Source organism: Mus musculus, chromosome 15 (genome assembly GCF_000001635.26).
Source record: "Mus musculus strain C57BL/6J chromosome 15, GRCm38.p6 C57BL/6J".
NCBI classification, from domain to species: domain Eukaryota; kingdom Metazoa; phylum Chordata; class Mammalia; order Rodentia; family Muridae; genus Mus; species Mus musculus.
Window position 1 is genome coordinate 12,276,000 of NC_000081.6, and position 20,100 is coordinate 12,296,099.

The following is a 20,100-nucleotide window of genomic DNA, read 5'->3' on the forward strand; positions in this document are numbered from 1 at the left end:
TCCTCCTCTGGTCCCCTCTTGTCATGTCCCCATATACTTTCAGTGATTCGTCTTAACATAGTCACATTTTTTGGCTTGATTTCATGTGTGTGTGTGTGTGTGTGTGTGTGTGTGTGTGTGTGTATCCATTCAAACTCTGAATTGCTATTATTCAAGGTAGAAAGCATTTTGTGCATGTGTCAAGGCTGACATTAAAGATGCTGTTTGATCTCAATCCTCATGGACAGAGGAGCCTTTTCTTAAAGTGTTCTTGGTCTCTCATCTGCCCAGTCTCCAACAGAAATTATTTTTAATATAGCAGTCAGATTTCTGGTGAAGAGAGTTCTCCGCTGGCTCTGTTTGGGGGCCCAGCTGCATGACGGATTCTGTTCCCAATGCAGGTTTCTGCACATCTTTGATTTCATAAACAGACTTTGAGAGCTATCTTTTCATATCACCAAGTCAGCCTTTCTTTTTTAGTTTTTTAAAAAAGATTTTTGAAAAACCAAAAAAAAAAAAAAAAAAGCCGGGCGTGGTGGCAATGCCTTTAATTCCAGCACTTGGGAGGCAGAGGCAGGCAGATTTCTGACTTCGAGGCCAGCGGTGTCTACAAAGTGAGTTCCAGGACAGCCAGGGCTACACAGAGAAACCCTGTCTCGAAAAACAAACAAACAAAAAAAAAACAAAAAACAAAAAAAAAAAAACTAAGAAAGATTTATTTTATGTATATGAGTACACTGTCACTCTCTTCAGAACACCAGAAGAAGACATCAGATCCCATTTCAGATGGTTGTGAGCCACCATGCAGATGCTGGGACTTGAACTCAGGACCTCAGGAAGAGCAGATAGTGCTCTTAACAGCTGAGCTATCTCTCCAGGTCTTTTTTTTTTTTTAAATATTAACTTTTTAAATGTACATTGGTGTTTTGCCTGCACATATGTCTGTGTGAGGGTGTCATATCTTGGAGTTACAGACAGTTGTGAGCTGCCATGTGAGTACTGGGAATTGAACCCAGGTCCTCTGGAAGAGCAGTCAGTGCCCCCAGCCATTGAGCCATCTCTCCAGCTACCAGATTCTCATATTTTGTAACATTTCATGTATTTCTCCAAGTTGACGCTGGCATTGGCCTCATGAGAGGCAACAAAATGCAGTTGATAAGAACTTGGGCTCCCTGAAGTCCAATGCCTAAGTCCAACCCCTTGCTTTGTAACTTATGAAGCTTCACCTCGCCTGGCTCTCAGTTTCTCCCTATGTAAAAGGTCATCGTTTGTGGAACCTCTGGGAAACTTCTTCATGTAAAGTGTCTATTGTGAGGTAAATGTGTAATAAATTTAGCTGTTGGGCTGGAGAGATGGCTCAGCGGTTTGGAAGAGCACTGACTGCTCTTCCAAAGGTCCTAAGTTCAAACCCCAGCAACCACATGGTGGCTCACAAGCATCCATAATGAGATCTGACACCCTCTTCTGGTGTGTCTGAAGACAGCTACAGAGTACTTACATAAAATAAACAAATAAATATAAATTTAGCGTTATTATAGAGTATATTCATGAACATTACCATCCCACGAACAGTTATCATGGGTGTGTCCTGGACAGGAAGTTCCTAAGGCATCTATAAAGTACAAGCACTTCAGGTGTTGTCAAAAGTCTACCCCGGGACGGGGAAATTGGGGCCTAGAGAGGTGGCTCAGTGGTTAGGGGTATTTACTACTCTCCTAGAGGATCGGGGTTCAATTCCTGGCACCCGTATGGCCTCACAACCCTCTGTGATTCAGCTCTGGAGGGTTCAATGCCTCTGGCTTTTAAAGACACCCGGTGCCTATACCCATATGCAGACACACACAACTGTACCCTGTGTTACAAATCCGTATAACGTATACAAGTCTCAGCCAGGGTTACTCTACCAGAAGTAACTCTGTGGAAGTGAGGTTGACTTGCAACGGAAAGTTTCTGCAGAGGATCTGTCTTTTAAGATGGTTCTGTAAATAATTGTTTTCCCAAGGACTGAACGAAGCAGAAATGCAGAAGCAGGGCTTAGCCTTTCTTGTTCTTGACTATGTTAGAGGTGAGGCTTTGGGAATGTAAAGTAGCCTTTCGCCTGTGTTCTGAGTGTACACATCAAAGGTGGTAAATATGGAGCATATAGTTTCCCCTTATGGAGACTAGTGAGAGACTAAAGTAGCAATACATTCAAAGTGAAACTTGGTGAACCAATGAGTTTATTGGGGTTAGTATGGAGTGGGGGTGAGGCATTACAGAAACAGGGACAACTCAAAAGTGCTGGAAGCCAAAGTCCGTCCACCCCACATGAGCAACCTGGAGATCACTGAATTATTTGTAGGAAGCTCAAGAGGTATGAGTCTTCAATGTTCTTTAAGGGGCTGGCCCCTGGGAGTTTGACCATGTTCCAATGACTATATGGGCAACACAAATTGGATTTATAGGTTTTGCTTGTTTTTGGTGTGTGTGTGTGTGGGAGGAGTGCACAAAGGTGGGAAGAATGGGAAGCGAACATGATCAGGGAACATTATGCAAAATTCCCAAATACGTAATAAAAATATTATGTTGGGAAAAGTTATTTTCCCTCAGAGAGGGAGGGAGGGAGGGAGGAAGGGAGGGAGGGAGGGGGGGAGAGAGAAAGAGAGAGAGAGAGAGAGAGAGAGAGAGAGAGAGAGGTCTTCCAGGCTGCTTACTACTTATTTAACCTTAGGGATGGAGGGGCTTTGTGGATTAGTCAATTTCAGGAACTTCCTGAGTTGTTTTTCCCCAGTCAATTTCAGGAACTTCCTGAGTTGTTTTTCCTCAGTCTTAAGAAACAACCACATAGGGGCTGGAGAGATGGCTCAGTGGTTTGGAAGAGCACTGACTGCTCTTCTAAAGGTCCTGAGTTCAAATCCCAGCAACCACATGGTGGCTCACAACCATCTGTAATAGAATCTGATGCCCTGTTCTTCTGGTGTGTGTGAAGACAGCTACAGGGTACTCATCATATAAATAAAATCTTTTTTTTTTAAAGAAATATTCCTTTACAGTTGGTTCTCAGCCTTCCTAATGTTGCGATCACACAGGTGTGGTGACCCACAACCATAAAGTTATTTTTGTTGCTAGCTCATAAGTGTAATTGGCCACTGTTATGAATCATAGTGTAAATATTTTTGGAGATAGAGGTTTGCCGAAGGGTTTGTGCTTCCCCTTCTTGAGCTTTAAGAAGCTTCCTTCCTCCAGAGTGGAATGTTTAACTCAGAAGAAACTGCTCCACAAAAGCAGAAGACTGGCTGTTCACCTATGGTCAGGATGGGTTAAGAGGAGAGGGAGGGAGCCAGAAGGAGGGTGTGAGTGAATGTCTGCTCTCTCGGCCTTTCTCTTTTTCCCCCTTGAATTCCACTTGGACCCTTGCCTGTGTGATGGCACTAATTTTAAGATTTTCTCTCCTTGGTAAATCATGTCTGGAAACAGCCCTTAGACACAAAGTAGAAGTGTGTCTGACTCACAGACACTTCTCAGTCTAGTCAGGCTGACGATCAAGGTTAACCATTGCCCTAACTTAGGTCAGTTTGTGACATGCTATAAAATATACAAGGAGTGCATGTATGATTACAGTTACTAGACATTCTGTCATAGTTATGGCTGCAGGGCTCCTTTCATCTCAGAGAGTCTGTCCTGGCTAGTTTTATGTCAACTTGACACAAAGTAGTTATCTAACAGGAGGGAGCTTCTGTAAGATCAGGCTAGAAGCAAGCCTGCCGGGCATTTTCTTAATTGGTGATTGATGAGGCGAGCCCAGCCCATTGTGGGTGATTCCATCCCTGGGATGGTGGTCCTGGGTTCTATAAGAAAGTAGACTGAACAAGCCATGAGGAGCAAGCCAGTAAGCAGCATCCCTCCATGGTCTCCAGGTCCAGTCCTGTTTGAGTTCCTGTCCTGACTTCCTTTCAGTGATCAACAGTGCTGTGGAAGTGTAAGCCAAACAAACCCTTTCCTCCCCAGTTTGCTTTTGGTCATGGTGTGTCATCACAGCAATAGTAACTGTAACTAAGACAGAGTTGCATCAGAGTCCTACTCTGTGGCCTTCTGGCTGCTGTGGCTGTTGCCTAGCAGATTGTTTAAGATCTGTATGTCTTAGTTTGGTCCTATCCGAAGCTGACTCTGATACAGGAATATGGGTACAAGTAATGTCTTTATGTAGCAGTCCTGAGGAACACTGAAAGAACAGAGAGCCAAGAGAGCAAAAAGAAAGCAGACAATAAAAAGTACACAAATGGGCCTGGAGAGATGGCTCAGAGGTTGAGAGCACTGACTGCTCTTCCAGAGGTCCTGAGTTCAAATCCCAGCAACCACACGGTGGCTCACAACCATCTATAATGAAATCTGGTGCCCTCTTCTGACATGCAGGCAGAACACTATGTGTAAAATAAGTAAGTGTTTTTAAAAATACACAATTGAGCGACTGGGAAGACGGTTCAGCAAGCCAGAGCGCGCCCTGCTTTTGCAGGGGAGCTGGATTTAGATCCCGGCACGGTGGCTCACAACGATCTGTAGCTCCAGTTTCAGGGAATCTGATCTCTTCTGGCCTCTGTGGGCACCACATGCATGCCAACACATACATAAAATATAAGTGTGTATGAGTTAAAGCCAGGAGTGGTGGTGCATGCCCTTAATGCCAGCACTTGGGAGGCAGAGGCAGAAGGATCCGAAGTTTAAGGTTATCTTCAGATATATAGTAAAAAGGAGGCCAACATGAGATACATAAGACCTTGTTTCAGAACGAATAAATGTGTGTGTGTGTGTGCCAGTGCATGTGTGTGTGTGTGTGTGTGTGTGTGTGTGTATGTATGTATGGGCTAAGAAACCCCTGGTGCACTCTCTGAGCATCTGTGTGGCATGTGCTCAGAACTGTCTGATGAAGACGATACACCAACTCTTTTCCTGAGGGTTTCTTGTTCTTGGGGATCTGCTGGTGTGTGCAAATAGCATCAGACCAAATAGCAAGGAACCATTCGCTACAGAAGGGCCCCTTGGAAGATGCGCATAATTCCCTCCATGATCAGCTAGGGATCATGTCAAAGCTTCTAACCCTGACACCTAACTAGCTTAGTCTAACCCAGGTTAAGACACTAGTAAAACTCCCTTCCCAGGTCTCTGCAAACATTTAGCTTTTCTTGTTAGACTCAAGGAGTCCTGTGGACTGGGTATCTTATCTACTCTCAGTGGTATAAAACATATGTGTTGCCTTTTGTAAATGCCTTAGTTGGAATCAGATTTATCAGTGTTCAGTGGAATTTAGGGGTGGCCTTGTCCCAACTAGAGTTTCTTCACCAGGCCTCTGAAGGGCAAAATGAAGTCATTCATGCCATGCAATTTAACTGCACCTCTCAGGAAAGAAGAAAATCCCCCAACAGACTAGCCATTATTCCTAAGACCAAGAGACAGCACCTAAGCTGAAGGAGCCCAGGCAACTTGAGCTAGTGTAGGGAAGGGCCTCGCGCTTTCAAACCTCACAAGAAAAACAAGCCAGTGTCAAGACGCCCACTGTTTCCTTGTTCCTGCTCAGAACTGCCTTGTCAAAGCCAATCCTCCTGCCCAGCGCAGAGGAGAGCCTTTCTGCTTTAAAATATGAATACTTACATTTATTCTTTCACAAGTTCACACATGTATGTAACGCAGTCTGGTTCATCCTTTTTACACCTGCTTTTGTCTTTCTCCCAAACCTATCAACACTCCCCCCTTCCTACGAGTTTTCTTTTAAGGGTCATGTACTTTGTTTTGTAATTTTAACCAAGACTGTCTATGTGAGCTGGGAAAGACACTATCCAACTATCCCTAATGGGCTCACCAGTGGACGTGTGTCTAAAGCTAAGCCCCCTCCCAACTCCTGTAATAGCCAATAGCAGGCAGAGGTAAGGACCCATAAATCTCCCTTACCCATCAATAACTGGCTGTTGGCAGCCACAACTGCTCTGTGTCCATAACTGTCGTCGTGTCATATGCAGAAGACAGAGTTTTCCATAGTCTTCCCCTGTTCTCTGGCTCTTACATTATCTGCACCTCTTCTGCCACAGTATTCCAAGCACTGGGGAGGGGTGTGTGTGTGTGTGTGTGTGTGTGTGTGTGTGTGTGTGTGATGTAAATGCCCTGTTTAGAGCTGAGCACTCAACCGTTCTTTTTGTCTTAGCACCTCAATATAGTCGAGAGTCTCTGTGTTCACTCCTATTTATTGTAAAGAGAATCTTATCTCATTAAGACCAAGGAAAGCATTTGTCCACAATTATAAGCATAGAAATTTAGAAGACAATTTGTCACCAAGTCAATTTAGCTAAAGAGTAGCAGTGAGTTTCCCTTTTTACAGCCTCTTCTACCATGAGGTTTTCTTTTCCTTTCCCTTTTTCTTTTCTTTTCCTTTCTTTTCTTTTCTTTTCTTTTCTTTTCTTTGGGGGAGGAGTGTTTTGTTTGAGACAGGGTCTCTCTGTATAGCCCTGGCTGTCCTGGAATTCACTCTGTAGACCAGGCTGGCCTCGAACTCAGAAATCCACCTGCCTCTGCCTCCCAAGTGCTGGGATTAAAGGCGTGCGCCACCACTGCCCAGCTTCCCCATGAGGTTTTCAAATTTCAAGTCACTCCTACACTGGCCAAATCCAATCATAAAGCAGGTGGTTGCCCCTATAACAATTGTGCCATGATAGCACCAATAGGCACATCTTGCCATGGAGGTTGGTATTATAGTTAGTAAGATTATTCAGGTCTTAGTAGGATTACCAATGCCTTGTCTCCCTCAGCAGCCTACGTAGCACCTGCCAGCATTATGAAAGCTATTTATTCAGAATGGAGCTTTCAGCTCAGTTCCTGCTTCATTTTCCTATATCTTGCAAAGTATGTGGTGTCTTCAGCAATAAGGGCTGAATGTCTCTTTCTGGTGGGCAGCCAAGAGGGAAGGCTAGAACCAGTACTGTTTTGGGGGCATTTGGAGCCAACAGTCCATAGAGGGTATCTCACATACTGATGCTAGAAGCATCATTATCTAAGATGTATATATATATATATATATATATATATATATCTCCCTTCTAACTCACGTTTTAACACTATAGGCAGGTGTCACCATGTAGCAAATGAGGTTCAACGAATTTCTTGTTTCTTAATCTGTCTACAAGGGATATTTGCCACAACCTGGGGATAAGGTAAATCCTATCAGCCTATTGTAGCTTATGGTGGTGCCAAACATCCTATGGTTTTCTGGACAGGCCTCACCCCAATAAAGGTGTATCTGACCCTGTACCAACAGGTCAAGGCTAAAAAAAAAAAAAACCTGGTCTGAATTCATTCCCATGTCTTCAGCTTCTCCATTACAGTTGAAACTGCCTTGAGACATTCAGACCTTTCAATATTATAGGAAAGTACTTTCCCCTTCATAGTAAGAGACTTAGGACAACTGATACCTGATACCATAATCCAAAATAGGTACAGACAGAACCTGGACTTTACAATGCATGCAAATGCTAACATTGGCCTTGGCCGTTTGTTTGGAAGCATTATGGCTGGTTCAGGACTTTGTCTTTTCAAAGCAGTGTTATCAACAGTATCTTGTTCTGTAAGGTTTCTTCTCTGTGAGTCGTTTGTGTGCAGGTGTGCGAGCACACGTGTATATGTGGAGACCGAGTGTCAGCTGTGTTTATCTTTCCTTGGGTGCCATCCGCCTTGTTTTTTGAGACAGGATTTCTTACTGGGATCCAGGGCTCAACGATTCAGTTAGGCTGCCTGTTGCAAGAGCCCCAAGGATCCTTTTGTCCATGTATTCCTAGATCTAGGATTTAAGATGTTGGGTCTCTAAACCAGACCTTAATTGCTTGCATAGCACTTTACCTACCGAGCCATCTCAACCCCATTATCAAACTTCTAACTGATGCTCTGTGGCCTCTGACCTCAGTGGCAATCTCCAGCCAAAGCAGAACTTTAAAATGTGGGACAGATGACCTTTTGGTCCTAACTAGTTACCAGTCTCCTGCCAGATCCTTCTAAGATGCTCCTGCGAGCAGAAAAACACTTGAAAATGTGGGTTTCATCCCATGGTAGGAAGAGGGTGGGTATGATGTGTGCAAGAGAAGCCTGTTGTGCCTGGAAGGGGAGAGATGGCGCTGTAACCAACGTTGGACATTCAAGCACACCCGTTATCTGCACAGGCGTGCCTCCGACACAAGCAAGATCATAAAAATGGCAAGACATCTCTAAAACTGTTTTTCTGTTTATTATGATTGCTCCCTTCTCCCTGCTATGTTGGCTTTGTATATATCTCCATCACCATTACTTTTTCTATTGCTGTGAAGCACTACCATGACCAAGGCGACTTATAGGAAACGGTGTTTAATGGGGCTTACAGTTTCAGAGATTGAGTCCACGGGTATCATGCAGGATGCATGGCAACAGGCATGATGCTGGAATGGTAACTGAGAGATCACATCTGATCCACAAGCATGAGGTGGAGAATTAGCAGAGAATGGCATGGGCTTTTGAATCCCAAAACCTGCCCCCAGTGACATACCTTCTCCAACAAGGCCACACCTCCTGATCCTTCCCAAGTAGTTCCACCAACTGGGGTCTGACGGAACATTTATATATGTCAGCCTATGTGGGCCACTCTCATTCAAATCACCATCACATCCTTTCAGGATCCTCGCTGTGTCCATGTAAGCACATACAAATATGCATGAACAGGAGATCGAAATGACCGGAGGTTGCCAATATTTGACTACCACAAAACCAGTGGTTTCAGGCTGTTCCTATTAACACCTGTGAGTGATCAGATGCTGTTTAGGTCCACATCTCTCCCTCCTGCTTTGCTCACCACACTGAATCAGGAGCAGAGTGCTAATGTCCCAACACAGGGCACTGCGGCAGCCTCCTCCCACTCCCAGGCCTCATGGTCTCTGCCAACTTCCTCTTGCTTCAATCTAAGTTACTTGGTTTCTGTCCAGTCTGGAATGTGGGGCTGCTTCTCCTTCATAAAGGAGCAGTGTTCTACATCCTGAAAGCCGAGTGGGTGTTTGGCAATACCTCCTGGTTGGACCAGAGAGGTACTTGTAGCAGCCTCAGAATTCTGGTTACAAGGGCTGGTTTTCTAGAACTGCTGAGTTGACCCACACTCGACTCTTGCTTTATAAACATGCTGCGGTATCTGAATGATTATGGGATTTAATCCTTAGTCTAAACTTGAAATTTTATGGTATAAGATAGCTATGTAATGCCTTCACTCTACAGAGTACTTGTATGGCTGTCATCTGATTGTCAGGACCTCTAACCACCTCTGAAGCACAGCAAACAGCCCTGCCCCACCCCCAGATCCTCCAAGCCTCAGAGCTCTGGCAAAGAGTAGCAAGACTCCAAGACAGAAATGTTTTGTGACTTTTGCAAGATGAGTTAAAAACCAAGACATCAAACAGCATCTGTTTACAGTAGGTGGTAAGGAAAACATAACATAAGCCATTTCCTGTCTTGTGCAGAACCCGTTTGATACATACATTTCCTGTGCGAGCAGATTCAAAACTTGTTGGGTTTCTTCCTAATAACATAGCAGACGCCAGGGAATAAGGGCTCAGTGTGTTCCAGGCACAAGGCGAACTTATCCAGGCCTGACTCAGGCAGAAAGTGGCCAAGCTGTCAAGACAAAGAATGACTGAGACATATAAATTCCAGTGGGTGCCCACGGCTGAAGAGGGACTGAGACACATGAATTCCAACGGATGCTTACAGCCACTCCGTCTATGATGCATCTGAGTGTAGATCACAGTCTCCACCCCCCCCACCCCTTTTTTTGTTAGATTCTCTCCACTTGGACCAGGTTTCTTTTCTGGGTCCTTCTTTCCATTCTGGCTCCTGACTGTTGAGCTTCACTTGAAGTGAGGCCTCCTATAGGACACAGAAGCAATGGGCTTCTATCACCAGGCTGTCCGATTCCACTTGGTAAATACACACGAAGAAGCAAAGTCAGTTTTGTTTGTTTTGTTTTTGTGATGGGTTTGCCACCAATCAGTACAGAGGTGTTATAAAAATCACCACTATTGCTAACTTGAAGCCAAAACAGAAAAGGAAAAGGCATATAGCTTTGTTGTAACAAGGCTGGTCTACTGTTGGTCACTTGGTCTACAAAGTAGCGACTGGCTGCATTGTATGATTTGGAAAGGAGGCTACTGAGATAGGAAAAGGTTCCTTCCAGAATGCCTGAGCCTTGGACAAACTGAAAACTGATCGTGAACACCATATCACTGTTGGCATCTGATGTGTTAGAATAGTGGCTCTCATCTAAACATAGCACACCAGGTCAAAGCAGTTCCACGTGTAAGAGGTTTATTGAGATTGGGAGAGAGAGGGGCAAGGTGGTGATGAAAAGAGAAGAGGAAAGAGAGAGAGAAAGAGAGACAGACAGACAGACAGACAGACAGAGAGATCGGGGGGGCTTTTTCTTTATATATGGGTGATGATGTAACACAGGTAAAGTTGGGAGGTGAGCCTAGTGGATTCTGGGAAAATGGTGGCTGTTGCCTTGGCAACAGGTCTGTGGGTCCCACCTATGTGATGTCATGGGTTTTGGAGGTCCTGATACCAACAGCACCTCCATGTGGAACTCTGAGACCAGGGATCATGACAGCACTGATATCCGTGCTGCTCCAGGGTGCAGAGTTTACGAGGAACATCCTTACAGACATCTAGGGCTGATTGTGCTTTCCTGATTGGTGCTGCTGGTTTTAGTGAGTTTGAAGCTGCTATATCTAAGATCAAGCAGACCTTTGAGCATGTGCTTCCGACTTGAACACTGGGCATAAAACAGCTAATAGTTGGTGCAAGCAGAATGGATTTCACTGAGCCACCCTATATCAAAAGAGATGGGAGGAGGCTGTTAAGGAAACCAGGACTTATATTTTTTTAAAAAATGGCTACAATGCCAACACAGTAACATTTATGCCAGGTTCTGGTTGGAATGATGTCTTAGGTAGGGTTTTACTACTGTGAACAGACACCATGACCAAAGCAACTCTTACAAGGACAACATTTAATTGGGGCTTACAAGTTCAGAGATTCAGTCCATTATTCTCAAGGTGAGAACATGGCAGTGTCCAGGCAGGCATGGTGCAGGAGGAGCTGAGAGTTCTACATCTTCACCTGAAGGCTATTAGCGGAATACTGCTTTCCAGGCAGCTAGGATGAGGATCTTAAGACCACACTCATGGTGACATACCTACTCCAACAGGGCCACACCTTCTAATAATGCCACTCTCTGGTCTGAGCATTATATGAACCATAACAAATGGTAACTGTGTGCTGGAAGCAAGTGAAAATATATTTTGGTTCAAGGCATGAAAAGTCACCTGTAAAGACAGCAGTGCTAGTGGAACTGCATTGCTGGAAGCTTTGGATTCTATCTTGCCACCAACTCATCCAACCGGCAAACCTCTGTGGCTGTCCCTCTGGGACATCTGTGAAACTGGCATTAGGGTAGACTGGAGACTGGTGTTCTCAAACCTAGCCATGGTGCTTGCCTTTGCTCCAGACAGTGTTGCCACTGAAGTAAAGTCCTGCTGAAATGTACCACAAGGCTGTGAGTGAAGCTCTTCCTGGGGACAATCTGGGCTCCGATGGAAAGAATATGTGTGTCAGAGATGTTAGATGTGGCAATGGTGCTGGTGACAGCAAAATGACCCACTCGTGGAAGCAGCTGGCTTCACTGCGCAGGTGATTATTCTGAACCCGTCCATAATGAAAGTCAGAATGAAAGCCAGCATAGCGACTGTAGACTGAAGTAGAGATCCCTCAAAATTTTAATGTAGAATTACCATATGATCCGGTAAACCCACTCCAAACCTATATCCAAAAGAAATGAAAATGGTGTATTACAGAGCTATCTGCCCTCCATGTCACTTGCAGCATTATTCACAATGGCCAAGATAACGAGTTCATTTAAATGTATGTATACATAATGAAATACGATGCAACCTTTAAGTGAAGGAAATTCCATCTTCTGTGACAAGGTGAATGAATCCCCGGAACATTAAGGAAGATGAGCCAGGCACAGAAAGATGAATGCCAAGTGGTCACACCTAGAAAACTTTTAACTAATGAAACAGAGTCACAGGGGGGCCAACAGGGATGGAGAGAAATAAAAAGGAGATATACTGACCAAATGATACAAAATTTCAATTAATTGGAAGGGATTCATTCAAGAAAAAAGTAATTAAACAAGCTAGTCCAACAGCTGCTGAGAGGGCTCTTTTGCCATATAAGTGTGATTTGTATGATTTGAGTTTGAATAGCTGGCCCCCATGTTCAGAAAGAAGGAAAGGAAAGGAAAGGAGAGGAGAGGGGAGGGGAGGGGAGGGGAGGGGAGGGGAGGGAAGGGAAGGGAAGGGAAGGGAAGGGAAGGGACAAGGCAAGATCCCTTGGCCTTACTACCCAGCAAGTCTAGACAAATCAGTGAGAACCCAGTTTAGTGAGGGACCCTATCTTAAAGAAATGATGTGTACTCCTGCTTATTATAAGCTCTCTGCCCACTCTTCTATGATGTTTCCTGAGTCTTGGTCATAGGAGCTGCATTGTAGATGGACCAGTCAAGACTGAATACACCAGAATAATTTATTCTCTGCATATTTTGACCAGCTGGGAATCTCTGAAATAGCCTCTTTCTACTTCAAAAAGGAGCTTTTATTGTGAGGGTTGAAAGAATTTTATCACCTTAACAGACTGTCGTCAGCAGTTCCATAAACGAGAGAAGTTGTGTTCAGGTTTACCCATGAGTATAAGTATTTAGAATACAGTTATAAATTACATGTGATTTATAAGAAAAAGAAAGAGAAAATGTGTGGAGAGACCTTATGGGTGGACTAGGAGTATTCACGATGAGAGAGCGGCCATGTGGACACACATGGATCAGATAGAGCCGGGACAAGACCAGATGGCAGGTAACAGGGCATTTGCCTGGTGATTAGCAGACTAGTCAGGTTAGAATGGCTCAGAACCTGCCCAGCTTAGGCTTGCAGTTTGTTAATAAAAACACCAGGTTTCTGTGTCATTTACTGGGGAGCTAAAATGGGCAAGCGCAGGCATCGTAGAAACACCCTGTTTCAGTTATCTGAGAGCAAAAGGGGTAGGAAAACCTCCCCGGAATCACTGTTACACGTGTTACTTCTGCAGCCTTTGCCTAGAGCTCTGTGGGTCTTACTGTCCCCACCATTCTGCCTCAGGTCTTTTCTGAGAGCTGGAGTCACAGAAGTCTTTGGCTGGGGTGCTCAAGGACCATGGTCTGTCTTCTATAATAACTTTTGTGTTGTTTAGGGGTGTAGTCCCTGTCTGGGAGGGACCAGGAAACTGTCCTTTTCTCCTGTAGAGTGCCTGGAGAGGAGATCTGGGTCCCCTCCAGTAGGACCTGGCTGGTATCTCTGTAGCACAAGCTTTCAGCTGGAACTGCTGGTGCGCCTTTCTTTTCTGATTGATGCAACAAAGTATCTGGCACATCGACTCTGGAGGCTTATTTCTGCTCCAATGTAAACTCGGTTAGGTTGACAAGTCAGATTAACCATGAGACCTCTGTGTTGTTTTCATTTTGGAAAGAAGTTTGCAGTTGTCTGCAGATTCACAGGGACAGACATTCTTCTGGGTTCTCGGTTTCTATGTTCACTGGTTTTACCCTCCTGTGGGTGTTTGGGGTTGTGAAATGGTATCCAGGTTCTTGTGCCTCAGAAGAAAAAATTAGACAAAGACACACAGCTATTGAACAAAATGAGAGAACATATTAAGATAGGATGTGATTCCAGGAGAAGATAGATTTTTTCTTTTATTTCTTTATATTTTTATGTATCAGTTAAAAAATAAATGAAATGAGCCGGGTGTGGTGGCACACGCCTTTAATCCCAGCACTCAGGAGGCAGAGGCAGGCAGATTTCTGAGTTCGAGGCCAGCCTGGTTTACAAAATGAGTTCCAGGACAGCCAGGGCTATACAGAGAAACCCTGTCTTGAAAAACCAAAAATAAAAAAATAAAATAAATAAATGAAATGAAAAATTTGAACAATCTCAGGTACATTTCCAGGTATCACTGTGATGTTCTTTTCTTTAAAAATTTTTTGATTATAATTATATCTCTCCCTTCCCTTTTCTTCTTCTAAACCCTTCCCCATAACCCCTCTTTCTTCACATTCAAGCCCTTTTTCTTTCACTAATTGCTCCTGCATGATATATGTGTGTACATAACCTGCTCAGTCAGTGTGATCTCATTTGTATCTATGTTTTTGGGGCTGACTTTTTGGGCACTGAACAACTAATTGGTAAGCTCCTCAAGGAAGAAGGTTCCCCCCCCCCACTCCCGCCAGTCCCGTGTTTCTTCAGTTTCCCATGGGTCTGTGTAGGGTTGATGTTTCTTGAGATTTTCCTCATCCACTTTGTCACACCCATGGTGTCATCCTTGTTCAGCTCCCATCTGGCCAGTCATGTTGGTGAATCTTTGTGAGCGTAGCTTCTGACACTGCTAGGACACACCCTCTCACAGAAAACCTCCTAACCGTCAGGCTCGTACAGTCTGCCCGCCCCTTCTTCCTCAATGTTCCCTATCCTATGGGTGCAGGGTGCTTTTCCCAGATGTATCGGTTGGGGCTGGGCTCCACAACTCTGCATTTTGATTGGTTGTGGTTTTCTGTAATGGTCTTTATCCATTCCAAAGAGACGTTGCATTGATGAGGACTGAGAGCTACGTTTATCTGTGAGTGTAAGGACATATTGCTATAGATTACTGTTAGGGATTCTGAGAAGATACATTTTCAAAGGAAGCAACCAGAGCAGAGAGAGAGAGAGAGACAGAGAGAGAGAGAGAGAGAGAGAGAGAGAGAGAGAGAGAGAGAGAGAATATCAGTCATCCTGATTGCTCTCTGGGTAAAGCTATGAGTCCCTTTCTGACTTTCATCCCAAATCCTTTCTGCCTTCACATAATGGAAGCAAGAACAACTTGAAAGGGAAAGGAGAACAACTCCCAGGGCAGATGCTATCTATGAGCCTCCCGACTGCCAACCATGAGGTGTTTAGAGTGGGGCCTCCTGGGAAGGCAATTTGGGTAATCAGGGGCCTTCCTGGATATGTCACCTTAACTTTTATATTAACATAATACTAACATAGATATTATAAACATAATATATTTTATCTAATATATACTATGTTAATGATTATATTAATATAATTAAATATAAATAAAATAGTATTAACATACTAAAAATAATATAAAAATTAAAAAGTAAATAACATAATTCATAAATACTCATCTACTGTGAAGAACACCTACCCGTAATTATACTGGTGCATTTTATCTTACAATGTCAGTAAGAGACTTAGAAATACCCATTTGTTAGCTAAACACTACATATAAATGAGTACTTTTAAAGGAACCTTCTATGTAAGGTGCACAGCGCAGGGCCTGTTACAGGAGTTGCTTAGCAATGCTGACATTTTCCTTCTAGAATGACTTTCTTCTGTTTGGTTAAATGGTGAAGGAGAAAGAAAACACTGGCTCTTTACTAGTCATATACATTTCCCAAGGAAATTGTGTTATTTATAGGAGGCCTTTTTCTCTCTCCCATTTGCAGAGATCAATGCTGCCTTTCCATACTGACCAACATTCTTCTTTCTATTAGTTACATCACAGATCTTATCCTTAGAGATGGAGAGAGTCAAGTGGAATCATTCCTTACACTCGTAGTTGGATCCACTTATTAAACTATCAAAGACATTAATTGTCATGGGTAACTGCGGTGGTCTGAATAGGTTTGACCCCCATACACTCTTAAGTTTGAATAGTTGGCCCATGGGGAGTGGCATTTTTAGGAAGTGTGGCCTTGGAGTTGGTGTGATTTTGTTGGAAGAAGTGTGTGGCTGTAAGGGTGGACTTTGAGATCTCTATGTTCAGGCTCTGCCCTCTGTGGAGAGATAGTCCCCCCTCCCCCCTTCGCTGCTTTCAGATCAAGATCTTGGCTCTTCGCCCAGCACCATGTCTTCCTGCATGATACCATGCTTCTCACCATGATGATAACAGACTGAACCTCTGAACCTGTAAGCCAGCCCCAACTAAATGTTTGCCTTTATAAGAGTTGCCTTGGTCATGGTGTCTCTTCACAGCAATGAAACCCTAACCAAGACAGTAATAATTACATTTTGAAGGATATTGACAGAGAAATGGCTGTGGTAAAATCTGTAGGCGATAAAGATGTAGGTTTAAAAATCACACCAAAAATCATGATTTAATTTATATAGATATGTAGAAAAGTGGAAGGAAAAAAATTTCTAAATGTCAAGAGATGTTATCAGAAAGTAAAGTGGCAGAGTCTCACTATGTAGCTTTGGGCAGTGTCTTAGTCAGGGTTTCTATTCCTGCACAAACATCATGACCAAGAAGCAAGTTGGGGAGGAAAGGGTTTATTCAGCTTACACTTCCATACTGCTGTTCATCACCAAGGAAGTCAGGACTGGAACTCAAGCAGGTCAGGGAGCAGGAGCTGATGCAGAGGCGGTGGAGGGATGTTACTTACTGGCTTGCTTCCCCTGGCTTGCTCAGCCTGCTCTCTTATAGAGCCCAAGGCTACCAGCCCAGAGATGGTCCCACCCACAAGGAGCCTTTCCCCCTTGATCACTAATTGAGAAAATGCCTTACAGCTGAATCTCATGGAGGCATTTCCTCAACTGAAGCTCCTTTCTCTGTGATAACTCCAGCTGTGTCAAGTTGACACAAAACTAGCCAGTACAGGCAGCTTTCAATTCTTTTTTTAAAAAACATTACTTTGTTACTTTATTTATTTATTTTTTGCCTGCATGTATAGCCTGTGCACCACTTGTTGAAGAGCAGAAGAGGGCATTCGGTCCCTTGGAACTGGAGTTACAGATGGTTATGAGCCACCATGTGGGTGCTAAACATTGAACTTGGCTCCTCTGAGAGAGCAGCTCTTAACCATCGAACCGTCTCTCCATCCCCGCTGCAACTGCTTCATACAGTTTTGAAACTGGCCTTTTTCTACAGTGAACTCAAGAGTTACTTACTGCAGGGCAGTGGTGGCACATGCCTTTAATCCCAGCACTTGGGAGGCAGAGGCAGGCAGATTTCTGAGTTCGAGGCCAGCCTGGTCTACAGAGTGAGTTCCAGGACAGCCAGGGATACACAGAGAAACCCTGTCTCGAAAAACCAAAAAAAAAAAAGTTACTTACCCACTAATTTTTTGACTGCAAGAGACAGAAACCCAACACAGTTATGGTTTTTCCCCACCAAAAGAGGGGAAAGATCTGTTCCAAACCAGAAACTTAATGAGAAAATAGTTACTGGAAACACATGCAAATGCCACCTATGCTCCTTCCTCCACTCAGGGTCCTTTGTCTTCAGGCTTTCTTGGTTCATCTTCTTCAGCGGTTCGGGTACTGCGACACTTTAAGACAGTTCTTCATGTTGTGGTAACCCCAGCCATGAAATTATTTTCATTGCTACCTCATGACTATAATTTTGCTACTGTTGTGAATCCTGATGTAAATAGCTCATATGCAGATAGTCTTAGGTAAGCCCCATGAAAGGCTTATTCGACTCCAAAGGGGTCACGACCCACAGGTTGAGAACTATTTTTATTGGTGCAGTTGGAGGAAAACGCTGTGCTGACAGAATTACTCTGGAGTTTTCAGTTCTGAGACTAACAAAGACTCCCTTTCACCTGTTCCCAGATCCGAGGCACCAGGGTAAGGCTTGAGAGTGGCCCAGTCTGGTCCTGTTGCCAGCTAACAGCATTAGGAAGCTAGCCCGATATAAGCAGGTCATAGGGGATACCATTCCTTCAGCAGCAGCAGCAGCAGCTTGTAAGACCAGTTCTGAACCTGCAGGACTTTGATTACTGGTCAAAAAAACAGCTCTGAGTCATCTCTCCAGCCCTAGAGGGAGACATGATACCCTAAACTGACCTAAGAGCCCCAAATTACTATCTAGCTGGAGGCTTTCTGGTAAGGAAAAAGAGATGAACTGTCAGGTCCCTTAAGAACCAATCTCAATGGACTGGGATGTGGTACAGCACACCCAGAATCCCATCACTTGGGAGGCAGAGCCAGAAGAATTGCTAGCTAAGGGCCAGCTTGGGCTACAGAGAGGTATAAGTCAGCCAGGGATACAGAGCAAACAAATTAAGAATGCTGTCTGGGGCTGGGGAGATATCCCAGGCGGTAAAAGTACTTCTGAGCCAGTAGGAGGAGACCTGAGTTCCAGTCTCTCATTTAAAAATAAAAATAAAAAAGCCAGCAGTGGTGACGCACACCTTTAATCCCAGCACTCGGGAGGCAAAGGCAGGCGGATCTCTGTAAAGTTTGAGGCCAACCTGGTCTACAGAGTGAGTTCCAGGATAGCCAGAGCTATACAGAGAAACCCTGTCAACAACAGAGAGAGAGAGAGAGAGAGAGAGAGAGAGAGAAAGAGAGAGAGAGAGAGAAGAATGTAGGTAGGCTGGGGACTGGAGAGATGACTCAACAATGCTTACTGCCCTTCAGAGGACCAGAGTTTATTCCCAGCACCCATGTCAACCAGCTCCATCCTGAGGAGCTGAAGAGAGTCCAGAAGGATCCTAGGAACATCAGGGCAGAACCTCAGCCCACTCATGGCAGCTTCCGTGTACTCCTGTGTGAGCGTTCGGAGCAGGACGGATTGGAGAGAGGGCTAGCAGGCAGTTCTTGAAGGAAAGGAGGTCCATACTTAGAAAACAACGATGTTCATAACAACATGAAACATTATTAAAATTAGAAAAGATAAAGTACAGGTTATCATTTTAATCATTGTAAGTTGCTTATACTGTCTTCTTTATGAGCCGGCACCGATTCATCCTTTTCACGTTCTCACCGAGACATTGTTCAGCATCTCGTAACTTCTCATGCACAGCTCGTGATGAGATATCTCATAACTATCTCATAACCTCCAGTCGTGAACCTATAAAAACCAGACCTTATTTGTGTCATTTTAGAAAGGCTAAGCTCGAGCCCAAAAGGGCAGAAATGCCTACTTAGGCTCTGCAGGGATGGGCAGCCTCGTGAGTAATTCCTTTTTCTGCTCACTTCCATTCAGTTGCCTGCACTGCTCATCCCTTGTAAACTCTCTCCACACTCCTCCTCCTCCTCCAAGATAACTCAGAGCAACGTCCTTGAAGTGCCAATGGCATCGCAGGGCAACAAAATCCAGCTGTGCTTCCATGGCCTCAGACATTCACCCACTAGAGTCCACTCAGGTAAACGCTAGATCCTTAGTTATGCCACAGAAAATAACTTCAGGATGAGAAACTGGTGAGCAGTGTGGCTTAGTGTCAGGATGGTTCAGAAGACACTTGCTGCCAAGTTTGATGACATCCGAGTTTGATCAGCGGGACCCGCAGGACCGGAAGGACCTGCAGAATCCTCATGGTAGAAGGAAGCTATCCTCTGACCTCTACAGGAATGCCATGCCAAGCATGCATCCACACCTCCCAACTCACACATAATCAATGAAATGAACATAATTTTCCATTAATTTACGTATTTATTCACTTTACACCCTGATTGCTGCCCCCCTTCCTTTCATTCCCTCCTCACACAATTCTCCCCCCCCCCATTCCTCTTCACCTCTGAGAGGGCGGAGCCTCTCTCAGTGAGTACCCGCAACTCCCCCATGCTCAAGTCTCTACAGGACAGGTACATCCTCTCTCACTGAGGCCAGACAAGGCAGTCCAGTTAGGGGGACAGGATCCACAGGCAGGCAACAGACTCAGGGACAGCTGAGTCTGCTCCCGTTGTTGGGGGACCTGCATGAAGACGGAGGAGCTACACATCTGCTACATATTGGGGGGGGGGAGCCTCCAAGGGTCCAGAAATGTTTTGTTTTGTTTTGTTTTGTTTTTAAAGAAAAAGAATGAAGGAAAATCATTGAGTTATTAGGTAAAGACAATAGATAGTACCCACCAGGTTTAAGCACAGGCAGACAGGAAGGGAGAGGGGGAGAGAGAGAGGTGTGGAGACTTAGGAACACGACAGGACAGGACATACCTAAGACAAAGAGGAGGAGTCACATACACATCTTCACAAGAGCTATAGCTAGGATTTAAAGGGTTTCAGCCATTGC

General features: G+C 44.5%; 1 pseudogene; it reads left to right on the plus strand.

The window, feature by feature from the left end:
- The first annotated feature begins 9,894 nt into the window (after window positions 1–9,894).
- Window positions 9,895–19,245, plus strand: Gm46497 (annotated as a pseudogene).
- The last annotated feature ends 855 nt before the right edge of the window (window positions 19,246–20,100 follow it).